We start from the raw sequence: 15,258 nt of genomic DNA, 5'->3' as shown, positions 1-15,258 counted from the left end.
CGTTATTATTGTCATCCTTCACAGTAACAGTAGCAGCATTCGACCGTAATCGTTATCCTAGACACAACAATAACGCGTTTCGAGGGTCAATGTGTTCATCATCAGGTTGTAAAACTTAACTCAAGGTGATGATGGGATCATTGTTTCTCGAAACGTATTGTCGAGTTGCGTACAGGGCAAAAATTTCAGCTCAGTGCTACCAGTAAGTACTGTAAAAACATGAACGTTACCCAAATCGGTAGTGGATAATATTAAATTCTCCTTCACAGCCCAGCGAATGAAGTGTCTGTCGTCTCGAATGCTAGTAGTGTACGGCCATTCAGTTACAGAGTTACTCGTTCCACATTCCCATGGCAGTCAACCCGGCCCATGTTCCCATAGTAGTCACGGAACAACGATCAGAGCATGCAGCAACATCGCTGAACATAAATCGCAGTTTCAGTAGGCAACGGTTCTATAAATGTCGTCACGTTCTGTTACACTACGAGTGAAACGTAATATTTTCATGAAAACCGGCCGCGTCATCATTTCTACAACGAATAATCTAAATGTCACTACTCGTACTTGTTTTGTGAGCTTTAGCTAAAATGCTTATCTTTTGCATACCCAAGCTTGTAGTACATTTCATGCTAGTTTGATAGTTGTTGCCTGTTTTCACGGCCAGTGATGTTTAATCGATGTAAAAGTTGCAGGTCTCAAAGCGCAGGCAGACGATAAGAATGCAGAGAGAAGTTGAAATGAACAGCGAAACATAAGAAATAGGTGGCCCTAAAGTCAATAGAAACGCAAAACTGTAAAAATAAAAATAAAAATTTTAAAAATAAATTAAAGCTAGGTATAGGTGTGGATTGGCTTGAAAGAATTCGAAAAGTCATTTCAGTTTGTACTACAGAAGCATTTCATCGTCCACAGGTGTATTTCCTGTCACAGAGATTTTAGGAGTTCAGGTATACTGCATGATTTTCTGTTTTATGTTCTCATAGAGAAAGTACAATAATTGACAATTGGAAAGGTGGTGCTCTATGGCCGCCTTTAATTAAATTTACTGACTGTCTCGTCTAAGAGCTCTCCATCCATTTTTCTGCGATGTTTCCACAGATAGTTTCAATTTCATTTTTGCGAAATGTAGCTATAGTTAGCCCATTGTGTCTTTCATGCCACTCCCAGTGACGATGGAAAAATGTCGGTTTGTTTCTCCGTTTCGAACAAATGGTTTTCAGAGCGAAATTTTACACCATCATTCGATAAAGCGATCCCATATTAGTCTATTGCAATGTTTGTTTTATGGATATGTTTTAACATGGACAGTAAAACACGAAGAATAACGAGAAATCCAACAGTGTACACCAACAGCGAAAGCACGGCCCTGGCCTGGTCTGACTGCTACCATTACTGACATGCAGCAGCGCTACACAGACAATGCTGGAGTACTGGTTAGTCTTCGTATTTTACTTTCCCTGCTAATACATATCGAAAAAGCAATCACCGCACTAGACTAATTTGGGACCGCTTTGTAGAATGGAGGTGTAAAATTCCGATTTAAATATCGTTTGTTTGTAACAGTAAACAAACCGACCCTTTCCGGTGGCATTGGACGTCGCTTGAAAGACGTAACTTTCAACATTTGGACTAACTCCAGCTCCTCATTACGAAAACGAAATTGAAAATATGTGCTGAAATACCAGAGAAAAAGCGCCTGACGACTCTTAGGATGGACATCCTCTATACAGGAAGATTCAACTGCCCCTACTGATTTCGTTTTATGCAACCTGCAATATTAACCGCGACGTCCGCAAGCTACACGAGAGATTGTCATGTTCTCTCACTTCCTGCACGAGAACTATTAGTTCCACTGAAAAAATGGTCAGGAACTTTCAATAGGAAATTTAAAAATGGTACAAATGACTCTGAGCACTATGGGACTTAACTTCTGAGGTCATCAGTCCCCTAGAAGTTAGAACTACTTAAACCTAACTAACTTAAGGACAACACACACATCCATGCCCGAGGCAGGATTCGAACCTGCGACCACAGCGGTTGCGCGGTTCCAGACTGTAGCGCCTAGAACCGCTCGGCCACCCCGGCCGGCAGGAAATTTAATGTAGTTAAATTTCGTACTGCGATACGTCTTCGCTAGAAGCCGTAATTTTCGAATTATTCAAGAAACATGTACAAAAGTGCCATTTGAACCCACCCCCACTGCCACACCGGTCAGTATTTCTATGTTGTTCATGACACTCTCTCCTAACACTGTACAAAACTTTTCTACTGCGCGAATTGTTTCTCACATTCCAACTGTTTTGGTCTTCAATGACGCGTTATTACGTCATCGGCTTAGCAGAAGACATAAAAATTGTAAATATTGACGTTTATGTTTCTGAATTTTAACAACACAAAGTAAATAATCACATCGTTCCTTTCATTACCCCTTCTGACTACGAAACTACTGTACTTGTGAGGGATAGGTTTGGACCGAAATGTCAACATAATTAGTTGTAGCGTAAAGTTTACAAAGGTCGATTTTCACTCATTATCCTGACGCGTACGTCAGAAAAAAAAAGTTACCGAAACAACCATCTAAGCTGGTGGCGTAATAGCCCAATCAACAGAGACCAATAAAGCTCGAACATCGGGAGTAGCTCGTGTAATCGCAAATTTTTGAGCAGTATTAGGAGGCAGTGCCACGAACAAAATGCTAGAAATCCTGACTGGTGAAGTATGAATGTGGGGTGGACGTGCATTTGGCGGCCACTTTTGAGTATAGGGGTGTAGACGCGTTTGAACGTCACTTTTGCGTTTCTCTTGAATAATTCGAAAAACGTCGCCTTCAGCAAAAGGATATGTCAGTACAAACTTTACCAACATTAAGCGTCCGTAATAGAAAAGGTCCTGTTCATTTTTCTGTAAGACTTGTAGGTTGCGGGTAGCGAGCGGAAGAAAATGAAAACCACGCACGTGGTTTGTAAAGGCCAGGTATAATACTGGGACTTGCATAAAACAACATAGGTGGGAGCATCTTAATCACGCCATATAAGTTATACAAGACAGTTACTAGGGTTTGAACTCCGTGTATGAATCTACTAATATACAATTTGTAAGTTCTCTACTTTAGATTGTATTTATTTTTTAACGTCGTTTGATGGTCGAAATAGTAAATGGTAGATCGTCCGTCAATCACTCGTTTATTTCGTACTTCAATGTGAAACTTCAGATGAATCAAATGAATGTTTCTGTGGTGTGCTACACGTTTTGCAATAACGTAAATCGATTTTCCATTATGTCTCTTAAATGAGTAGAGTGAAGTATCACATTCTCGTGAAATTCTTTGTATACAACAGCATATGAAAAAGAAAGAAAAGTAGAGTATGAGTAAGCTTTGTCAAACATGGTTGGCTCATACGCTAAACGTTGACCACATATAGCTGCTAGGACAATCTTATTGCAGCCTTTTGACTGTTTCGACAAGATGCAACTGTTATTGTAGACTCCCATGAGAGGCTACGCAGTGACTGTTTCCTTAGCACCATTATAAAAATAATTGTACTACGATTCGGCAGTGTGAAGCTGACCTGGCTCCTCTCCTTGTCGTCAAAGTGAAACTGCAAGCAAAGCTACTCGCTAAGACTGAAAGTCATACCACCAACAGAAGGCAAAGTGAGTGTCGCCTGCCGGAAAGGTTGTAACCTCTCCGCAGGAAATTTTGTTAAATCAAAATGGAAATGGAGCCAAGCGTAACCTCCCCGCAAAAATAATGTTTAATAAAAATGTGAAATGGTGCCAAGCGTAACCTCCCACAAAAATTAAGGAATGAAAATTGACCATAAACGACACAATAATATTGATTAAATAATGAATCATGAACGAAATGTAACCTCCTAACAGAGATAATAATATCTGGTAAATTTTATAAGGACAGGAGCGCTGACCTTCAGCCCTGTATTCTGAATAACAAAAGCAAAATTCTTACCTCAATAAAAACTGCAACTACACTCCTGGAAATTGAAATAAGAACACCGTGAATTCATTGTCCCAGGAAGGGGAAACTTTATTGACACATTCCTGGGGTCAGATACATCACATGATCACACTGACAGAACCACAGGCACATAGACACAGGCAACAGAGCATGCACAATGTCGGCACTAGTACTGTGTATATCCACCTTTCGCAGCAATGCAGGCTGCTATTCTCCCATGGAGACGATCGTAGAGATGCTGGATGTAGTCCTGTGGAACGGCTTGCCATGCCATTTCCACCTGGCGCCTCAGTTGGACCAGCGTTCGTGCTGGACGTGCTGACCGCGTGAGACGACGCTTCATCCAGTCCCAAACATGCTCAATGGGGGACAGATCCGGAGAACTTGCTGGCCAGGGTAGTTGACTTACACCTTCTAGAGCACGTTGGGTGGCACGGGATACATGCGGACGTGCATTGTCCTGTTGGAACAGCAAGTTCCCTTGCCGGTCTAGGAATGGTAGAACGATGGGTTCGATGACGGTTTGGATGTACCGTGCACTATTCAGTGTCCCCTCGACGATCACCAGTGGTGTACGGCCAGTGTAGGAGATCGCTCCCCACACCATGATGCCGGGTGTTGGCCCTGTGTGCCTCGGTCGCATGCAGTCCTGATTGTGGCGCTCACCTGCACGGCGCCAAACACGCATACGACCATCATTGGCACCAAGGCAGAAGCGACTCTCATCGCTGAAGACGACACGTCTCCATTCGTCCCTCCATTCACGCCTGTCGCGACACCACTGGAGGCGGGCTGCACGATGTTGGGGCGTGAGCGGAAGACGGCCTAACGGTGTGCGGGACCGTAGCCTAGCTTCATGGAGACGGTTGCGAATGGTCCTCGCCGATACCCCAGGAGCAACAGTGTCCCTAATTTGCTGGGAAGTGGCGGTGCGGTCCCCTACGGCACTGCGTAGGATCCTACGGTCTTGGCGTGCATCCGTGCGTCGCTGCGGTCCGGTCCCAGGTCGACGGGCACGTGCACCTTCCGCCGACCACTGGCGACAACATCGATGTACTGTGGAGACCTCACGCCCCACGTGTTGAGCAATTCGGCGGTACGTCCATCCGGCCTCCCGCATGCCCACTATACGCCCTCGCTCAAAGTCCGTCAACTGCACATACGGTTCACGTCCACGCTGTCGCGGCATGCTACCAGTGTTAAAGACTGCGATGGAGCTCCGTATGCCACGGCAAACTGGCTGACACTGACGGCGGCGGTGCACAAATGCTGCGCAGCTACCGCCATTCGACGGCCAACACCGCGGTTCCTGGTGTGTCCGCTGTGCCGTGCGTGTGATCATTGCTTGTACAACCCTCTCGCAGTGTCCGGAGCAAGTATGGTGGGTCTGACACACCGGTGTCAATGTGTTCTTTTTTCCATTTCCAGGAGTGTATATCTGCTCTTATTTATCGACACAGCTTCGTGCAATGCTGGCGTATATATATATATATATATATATATATATATATGTATATATATATATATATATATATATATTGATTCTTGGAAGGAATCCATAGGAAAAATTCTTTAAATTGAAAGAATACTTCTCTTTAAAAGAGTTACTTTATAAAAAAATTATTACTGGGGCATCTTTTCTGAACAAATTAAATTACAATTAACATACATTATTAAATATGCGCAATGCTGCTTCTTTACCTTCTACATCAACGCTCATCCTCCAGAGTCCTGACCAGAGTCGCGATCAGAGCACACAGCCGACGCATGCCGACTCCCTACTACCGTATCCGACTACTGCTGCAGACTGACTACTACTGCAGACTCGCGCAGACAAGCGCAGACTAGCCAAGCAACAACTAACGATAAACTACTCTCTGGTCAGAGATTCTGTCATGCCTCGCCATTCGCCAGCGAAGCATACAACTTACAAGATTCCTGGTGTTGTCTGTGACTCAATAAATATCCGGTCTATTCATCACCTTGAAAAGGGTGAAATTTGAACAGAAGAATACTGTGCAAGACGTATGGGCCTGGATGTATATGTTAGAGGCGAAAAAAATATTGTACCTATATTTTAACATGATATGTATTTCCCAATACTGGTTCAATATTAGTAGGAAAACACACTGATCTGAATCGTGAAATATAGGAATACAAGCAGGCTTCAAGTAAATTGCAAATAGCTTTGGAAGATGTTTAGTTACACCATTGTCCGACATCATCACCTACAACGGATCGCACCCTAACAAACAAAACGCACTGCATTGGCACCAAACAGAAAATAACAGCTGGAAATAATATGATTCGCAAAGTGGCTGGAACCAAGTGCAGTAAAATATAGAGAACTACGGCCCCGGATGTGTGCTACTCTGCTGCTGACAATGCTCGACCGGTTTGGTGCAGGTCAAGTCACGCTAAATAAGTGGACAATTCTCTGAACGATACATGTTAACTCATCACTGGTTGCTTGAGATAGAGTCTATTGCTGGTGGGAATCACTCCACTAGATATTACAAATTGTATCCATGAACGAGATATGTAAAGCCGTGGCTTACATACGTCAATTATGTGGATATCACCCTACCCACTATGACAAAAGTTTACGAGGAGAGTCTCCCATACAACCAAAAATGTGAACGAATCTCCTCACACTCAGGTTAAGATTATGCAGAGCAAGGAACAATCACCGCTCACCTTGCTGGTTGAGTGCTACCAGTTTAATATCTACCCTCCCCCTCCCCCCCACCCCCCCGTCCGTCTCTCCATTACCAGGACGTGAAAACGAGAAAATCGTTGTGTCTGAAGTGGCGCTTCCACAGCCCATTTGTGCTCTGTGAATGTGGCAAAGATCAAACAACAGCCCGCTTCATGAATTGCAGCAAGTACCCTTTGACATGCACAAAGGAGGACTTGATGGCAGCGACCCCTAATGCCCGTGATTTGGACAGACACTATTTGTAATGTTTTACAGGTTTTGTCATTATGTACTATAATGTAGTGGAATTAGTGTTTTTATTGTAGTTTGCTTCTGACACGAATAAATAACCGAAAAGGAAAAACACATGCCAATATGCAAATTATCTAAAAGAAAGACGCCTCGAATAAATAATTAATCTTTTATTTATGGAAAACAAACTTTAGCGCACATACAGGAAATGTAATAAGGGGGACGGCACATAAACTGCATTTCATTGCCAGAAGAAGATGGAAGAAATCCACTTAAGCAACCAGTGGGAAGCATAACTACTTGGAATAAATTGTAGTATTTCCAGATGTAGTTGACTGAACACACAGAAAAATTTCAAAGAATGGTGGCGCGTTGTGTTATCACGAAATTAGGATAGCAGAGGCTCGATTATAATAAACGAGTACACGTACATTGGAAGGAATGACCATAGCGATAAAATAAATCAGAGTTCACACGGAATAATTTAGGTTTTCACTTTCCCACGAGCCGTTCGAGAGTGGCACAGTACAGACAGTTTCAAAGCGTTATCTTGTACCCTTTGACAACATTTAAGTGTGAACTGCATAACAACAGTTTAGCTGTTGAAGAACAATCTTCGGTAACGCGTGAAACGCAGAAAGGAAACATTTTTACATCCTTCGGTCTATTTACAACACTAGGGAAATATTTGGTAATTACATTCCACCTTTCTTTGGAGTTAATTCAACATTAACTTTGGGTTGGTTGTATTCGTGACCGTACACGTACAAGTCCCCCTTCCGAAGCGATTCGGCACGAAGAAAGCTCGTACCTTAAAGTTCGTTGGCCTCTTTTTCCTGCTCCTCCGTTAACCCCGCTCAGTCCTCCCGCTTCGTTCCAAACTCGACTTCAATTAAGAGAACAGGCAACTTTAAGAAACTAACTTTATCTTGTTTGTAGCAATCGACGTGGAAAAAGACCGTGAGACCGAAATCCTCTTACACGCACGCCAGACTGCTGAAGGGTTGCTAGGGGAAAGCAAGAAAACGAAGACCAGAGAAAAAGTCTGTTGAACCTTACAGTTATATTTCCATTTTACTTCGATAATTGGCGCAATGCACGTGTATTATGAAGTATCAGATTTAATAGAACATTTCTCGAACTATTCAGTATTGTATGCCATCGTTCATTTTCACTTTAACTAAAGTTCTCAGTATGTTAACCGCCCACTTCTTTAATCTAGAAGATCTGCAGTTCCGAGGAATAATTTAACATTATTGTTTCTCTCTTTTCCACATCTCCCTTTCGCCCATTATTTCGAGTGTAACAACGTATCAAAAAAAAAAAAGAAAAAGTAATTCCGGCGTGTAAACCCAGTGTTTACAAGTAAGGTAACTAATGTTAACCATCATCAGAGTATCATTTACTAAGGGATGAAGTACCAAAGCTTTTTCTGGAGACGTATATCTTAACTAATTTCTGTGCAAGGAGTTCGTTGGAGATGGGAGGAATGCCCAGTTATGGCAGATATAATATTTCATTCAAATTAGTTGACATTTCAAATCAACGTAAAGATCAAATGTTCAAAAGTTTTTACTGAGACCTTGAATATTCAGGGAAAAACCTTTTCACAATAGGCATCTACATACCCTCCAGTACAGACTACTGGGGTATCATCTCTAGACTCGACATGTGCTAATATCGGTAATTAAGAAAGACATTAAGTTGACTGTATGGGTATTTCATTATAAACTTTCCGTCTGATTCCCCAGAGACCAGATGGTTAATGGATATCCTTGATTTTTATAGCCTGGTTCAGAGTACTCATATACTTCCCCGAGTCCAGGGAAAACATAATACGAATATACACAGTGTTTTCACAGATAGGTCTCCAGTTGACGGCCACAGTGTGAGAAAAACTAGTAATTACCACATGCACGGACAATAATCCTGAAAGAGATCAAGGCAGAGTCATATTCCAAAGCACTGAGCGAAATTATTTTGAGGTATGAGTCCACTTGCAAAGCAGACGCCGCCGCCGGCCGATGTGGCTTAGCGGTTCTAGGCGCTTCAGTCCGGAACTGCACTTCTGCTACGGTCGCAGGTTCGAATCCTTCCTCGGGCATCGATGTGTGTGATGTCCTTAGGTTAGGTTTAAGTAGTTCCAAGTCTAGTGGACTGATGACCTCAGATGTTAAGTCCCATAGTGTTTAGAGCCATTTGAGCAAAGCAGACACTCAGAGCCAATCTTTTAGGGCAAAGTTGGCGAGAAGTTCACAATGAACGACGAATATAATGCACAACTTCAAACGTTTGTTAGCCGCTTTGTTAGCTCTGACCCATTAAAAATTGCAGACGCACATGCAGTACACTAGTAAGCCACCAATGAAGATAATTAATAGCATTAGAATATCATTTAGCTGGAAACGAGAGCTGCCTCATAATACGAAGGGTAGTCAGAGCCAGGTAACAGAATTTCACTACAGGCACTACCGGAAACAGCTGAGGAATGTTGCCAGACAGGCTAACAACCCATTACATCACGAGCACACAAGGCTCTCAGAAGAAAATTTAAGAAAATGGTTGAAATGGCTCTGAGCACTATAAGACTCAACTTCTGAGGTCATCAGTCCCCGAGAAGTTAGAACTACTTAAATCTAACTAACGTAAGGACATCACACACGTCCATGCCCGAGGCAGGATTCGAACCTGCGACCGTGGCGGCCGCGTGGTTCCATACTGTAGCGCCTACAACCGCTCGACCACCCCGGCCGGCAAAAAATGAAAACTGTGTGTCCATTGTGAAAGAGGTATCAGGGCAAAACGTGGGTGATCAATATTTACCACCTCTCTTGTATGAATGGAAGTAATCCACTTAAGTTGTGCTTGGTATTTAATAACCGCTTATTGTCACTAGGTGACTTGTTAAATTAAAATTTTATTGATACAGCTAAACACTTAGTACTCTTGACAGATGTTTCTCCGAGACAACAACGTCGCAAGCAGATACCGAAAAACCAAAAATGGGATCAGTAACCACGTATTTATATAGGAAAGACTCCCATACGTATGACAAGACTTCAAACAGGATTATTAACTACTCAGTCAAGTGTGCAATGTGTCTTTCCAGTGTGATCAATTTCCTGACATAATGAAATATTCGTTAGTGAAACCACATTACAAAAAGGATTTTTGCTCTGGAATGCTCTCTTCATTGTGCTGGTCTGCTTATTGTTTCTTCCTTGGCTTCCAAGTTAGCAAAGTTCCATCACTTTGTCTAATTCGTAATACCCAATTATGAAGGTAACTTTCTCATTAATCGCGTTTCGGTTACTCCTCGTTATATTCATATTTCTTTGGTTTACTCTCAGGCAATATTCTGAGCTCTGTAGACTATTAATTCCATTCAGTATAACCTGTAATACTTCCTCGACACTCAAAAATTTTGGTAATTTGTGGTAAGGTGTTATGGGACCAATATGCTGAGGTCATCGGTACCTAAGCTTACACACTACTTAATGTAACTTATACGCTAAGTACGACACACACACACACCCATGCCCGAGGGAGGACTCGAACCTCTGACATCCTCGACCCGCCCCCTGGCGGGAAATAGCAACCTCTTACAGAACAGGGAATTATGTCGGTCCCGAATAGAATCCATACTACAGGTTAACGACGAGGCGTCGATGCCTGCATGGATGTGGATTGTAGGCGGTTTCCCACACCTACTAGGTGTATACCGGGCGGGTTCCCATGTTCCACCTGAGATAGACGTGAAACAATCATTTGTAACACTTTCTCATCCTTGTACACAGAATATACTCTATACACAGATAGACTGTGTAAACTGCTTCTCTCCCAGAGCTAAATAGGAGAGTGATGAACATAGCCTGTTTGGCATAGTTATACAGTTACTCAGCATCAGCATCAATATTTTTTCACTTTGACTGTGAATAGCAGCGCATCAGCGATTCTTACAGATGATATTCTTTCACCATGAATTTTAATCCCAGTCTTGCACTTATCATTTACATTCTTCATTCCGTCTTCGATGTACAGACTGAACAGTAGGCAAGAGAGATTGAATACCTGTCTAACAAACTTTATAATCAACACTTCGCCCTTGTTTTCCATACTCGTTGTTGCTCATTGACCTTGATACATACTAATCATTACTCGTATTTCCCTAAACATTTCAGTAGTTTTTCTGAGACCTTCGAATATTGTTGTGTTAAAAAAAGCTTTGACTGCGTTGAGGACGCAATAAGTTTGCGAAAGATGGAACATTATGGGATTAGAGTAAACTCAACAATGGTTTACTAAAGGAGGAATCAGAAGATCTTTCTGCAGTGTGATTAAACAGGAACACTGAGGCCATAAAATTGGGGGTTGTCACAGGGCTTTGTCCACGCTCTGTTGCTTTTTTTCTGTACATTTCCGGGCAAAACATGCGAAGAAGACACGAAATTAAAGTCAACAGATTGACAGGATTTGTAATGTTGTTACAATGACGACAAATTCGAGTTAAATATACATAAGACATAATAATACGAGCCCTGTTATCGGTATGATATTGTACCCTCTCTGGCCTGGATGCATAGGCTAGTTCGGTTGGGCAAGGTGTCACTAAGCCATTTTATTTTGTATTGGGCCAATCAGGCCCACAACTGCTGTAGTAGGTCCTTAGTATCTTTGATACTGGTAAAAGTGGTCAAAAAGACCTATTTCATGATAGTTGAGAGCAACATGTGGCTTAACTTCTTGAGAGACTAATCCACATACTTTTTTCTCATTTCTGTCATTTCTTTGCTTCACGCTTAACCTCTGGTAGAGAATAGTGTGCTTGTGTTTACTTCTCACTTTCTTTTATGCAGAGTGTGTGTGTGTGTGTGTGTGTGTGTGTGTGTGTGTGTGTGTGTGTGTGTGCGTGTGCGTGTGTTTGTGTGTGTGTGTGGATGGGTGGGTATGTGTGTTTTACTGAGAGGATACTAGTGATTTGAGGTTCACTTCCACATATTCAAAGGTGCTTGTAGAGCTGTCGGGTTGTAGTGTCACCCCAACCTTTATGTAGGACCATAGACACTCGTCAATCACGGAGACTGGATGTCCTGTGTCAATGAATACAGGTACTGAGTTTTTCTCATATATTTAGTGATGTCTCCATTGTGTAAACTGACAGATTTTTGGCCCATCAGCAGACGGTATTGATCTCCTACGCTACAAAAAACAGGTCAGAACACTATCACAGAAACAACGGGAAAAGGATGCCAAATTTAAAAGAACGATGTTATTGATGACAGCGCCAGTAAAGCAGATTTACTAACACGGTTTTCCGAAATTCCTTCACAAAAGAAGACGAAGTAAATATTTCAGAATTCGAATCAAGAAAGATTACGAACGTGAGTAACTTAGAAGATGGTATCCTCGGTCTAACAAAACAGTTTAAAACACTTAAGTAAAGCAAGGCTTCCGGTCCTGAACGCATACCAGTCAGATCCCCTCAAAGTATGCTGATACCTTAGCTCCATTTTTAGCAGTCATACACAACCGATCGCTCGTAGAAAGATCAGTACCCAATGGCTGGAAACTTGCACAAATCACACCAATAGCCAAGAAAGAAAATAGCACTAATCCACTGAATTACAGACCCATATTACTAACGTTGATTTTCAGTAGGATTCTGGAACACTTAACTGTGCTCGAATATTATGAATCACTTCGAAGAAAACCATTTATTGACAAATATCCAACGCAGAAAATTTCGTTCATGTGAAACACAACTAGATCTTTATTATGACAAAGTCAACTTGATTCCATACTTTTAGACTTCCAGAAACCTTTTGACACCGTTCCTCACAAGCGACTTCTAATTGCGTGCTTCTGGATTATCGCCTCAGTCGTGTGACTGGATTCGTAGTTTCCTGTGAGAAAGGTCAAAGTTCATAATGACTGACGGAAAGTCATCCAGTACGACGAAATAATATCTGGCGTACCCAAAAGGAAGTGTTGTAGGCCCTCTGTTGTTCCTGATCTCCATAAACGACTTAGAAGACAATCTGAGCAGCCCTTTACAGATGTTGCTGTCATTGACGCTAATTTAAAGTCATCTATGAGGATCAAAATGAATTGCTTAATGATTTAGACGAGATACCTGCATGGTGTAAAAAGTGGGAGTTGACTCTAAATAACGGAAAGTGTGAAGTCATTTACATGAGCGCTGGAAGGAATCCGCCAAGGTTCAGTTACACGATAAATCACACAAATCTAATGTCTGTAAGTCCACTAAATACTTAGGGATTTAAATTATGAATAACTTAAACCGGAGCGATCACGTGGATAATATTGTGGCAAAGACTGCAATTTATTGGCAGAACACTTCGAAAATGTAAAAGGTCTGCTAAAGCGACTGCTTACATTATGTTTGTCTGCCCTCTTCTGGAGCATTGCAGTACAATGTGGGATCCGCATCAGATGGGACTGACGTAGATCATTGAAAAAGTTCAAAAAAGGGCAGCTCGTTTTGTATTGTCGTAAAATAGAGGAGATGGAACATGGATATAATATATGAATTTGGTTGGCAGTCATTAAGACAAAGGCGTTTTTCGCCACAGAAGGACCTTATCACGAAATTTCAGTCATCAGCTTTCTCCTTAGCGAATGAAAATACTTTTATGGCGTCCACGTGCATATGGAGAAATAGTCATCATAATACAATAACAGAAGTCAGAGCTCGCACAGAAAGATTTAAGTGCTCGTTTTTCCAGCTCGCTCCTGGAGAGTGGAACGGTAGAGAAGTAGCTCAAATGGGCTCGATGAACTTGTAAATTTCGGAGCAATCATGTAAATGTAGATGTAAATGAAAATCTCTGCCAGTTACCAACGTTTATATTTTTGAGCCTTTCTTTGTGTTGGTATTAGATTCCAGCTTTCCACCCAGGCATACCTCTCTGGTATTGCCCATCTTTCTATATATATTTACTGAGGGTTTAGTTAGTTATAATAGTGAAATGTACGTGATCCTGTATTGATGATTCGTGCGTGCTCTCCGCTCCCGCGGTCTCCCCGGTACCTATTGCGATCCTCATACCCTCGTAAGGAGGGCGCAGGATGACGGCATAGGTTACCATCAATCAGAAAGATCCCCAACAATTTGTTACAAACTGATATTTATTAAATACGAGTATGAAGAAATACTCAAAAGATACTTCTACCTGTGAAATGTCCACCACATTTAGACGTTTGAAACTATTACAGGTCGTCTAAAATATTAAAGCCCTGTCACTGTGCCTTTGAGTGATGCCTATGTAGATTCCAGAGGTGGCCTACCAAGCCTACAGAGCATAGTGACGGACGAGAACAGCAGTTTATAGACTTGGCGGTAACTGGAGACTGTACACGATTCGTCGCACTGAAGAGAACTGTCCGCCGTAGCTCAGTGCTCCGGTATTTAACGAGGCTTCGACCAGTCGCTATCCACTCACACGTCACTCCCATGGGATGGCAGTTGCGACCCCAGGCGAATCTCGGTATAGTTCGTGCTGCCACCACATACAGATGCTGCGCTACGAGTGTTACGGAAGCGGCTTATCGATCAAAGTGCGTCATTCTCTGGAATCGTAAGTACCGTCACCACACTTCCAATCAGAGGATGAGTTTTATTGTATGAAATGTTCAGTTGTTTTTGAATTTTGGATTAGACCTACCAACAAGAGCAGAACATAGAATGCCCAAATTCAAAATTATAAAACGAGGGTTAGCTTTTATTGAACGGCCAAGTTCAGATCGACCAAGTCGGCTTTCACTGGCATTGGGTCTGCATTGACGTCCGCGCTGGTTCCAGTTCTGGAGATACTGCTGTACACGCGTGTACTTAAAAGTACGCAGACAGTTCGTAAAGACATGTGTCAAGTATGGAAGAGCATCGTCCTGTTGAATAAAGACACCATGACACTGTCGCATGAGAAGTAACACAGGAGGACGCAGGATGTCCGCGAGGTACCGTCGTGCTGTCAGATTTCCCTCAATCACTAGGAACCGTGACGTGAGATGCTTGGTGGCTCCCCACACTGTGACGGCAGAATCAGCACAGCTTTGCCTCTCTAAAACGATAGAAGAATAGGACCTCTCCCCAGGTTATCACCGCTCTCGCCGACATGGTGTCAGGACCTCTATTCATCGCTGAACATATTGTCACGCAATTCCTCAGCAGTCTATGTGTAATTCACAAGGCAGCCATTTGTGTTGTGGTGCTTGCGGCAGCCTACACCCGGCATGGTAATTCCGTATTAAAGGTGCAGATGATTTGAGAGAAATGGTTAGAAATGGCGTATTGTGTTTCTGGGGGTCCATT

Source organism: Schistocerca serialis, chromosome 2, assembly GCF_023864345.2.
Source record: "Schistocerca serialis cubense isolate TAMUIC-IGC-003099 chromosome 2, iqSchSeri2.2, whole genome shotgun sequence".
Taxonomy (NCBI): Eukaryota; Metazoa; Arthropoda; class Insecta; order Orthoptera; family Acrididae; genus Schistocerca; species Schistocerca serialis.
This window is presented reverse-complemented; position numbering follows the sequence as displayed.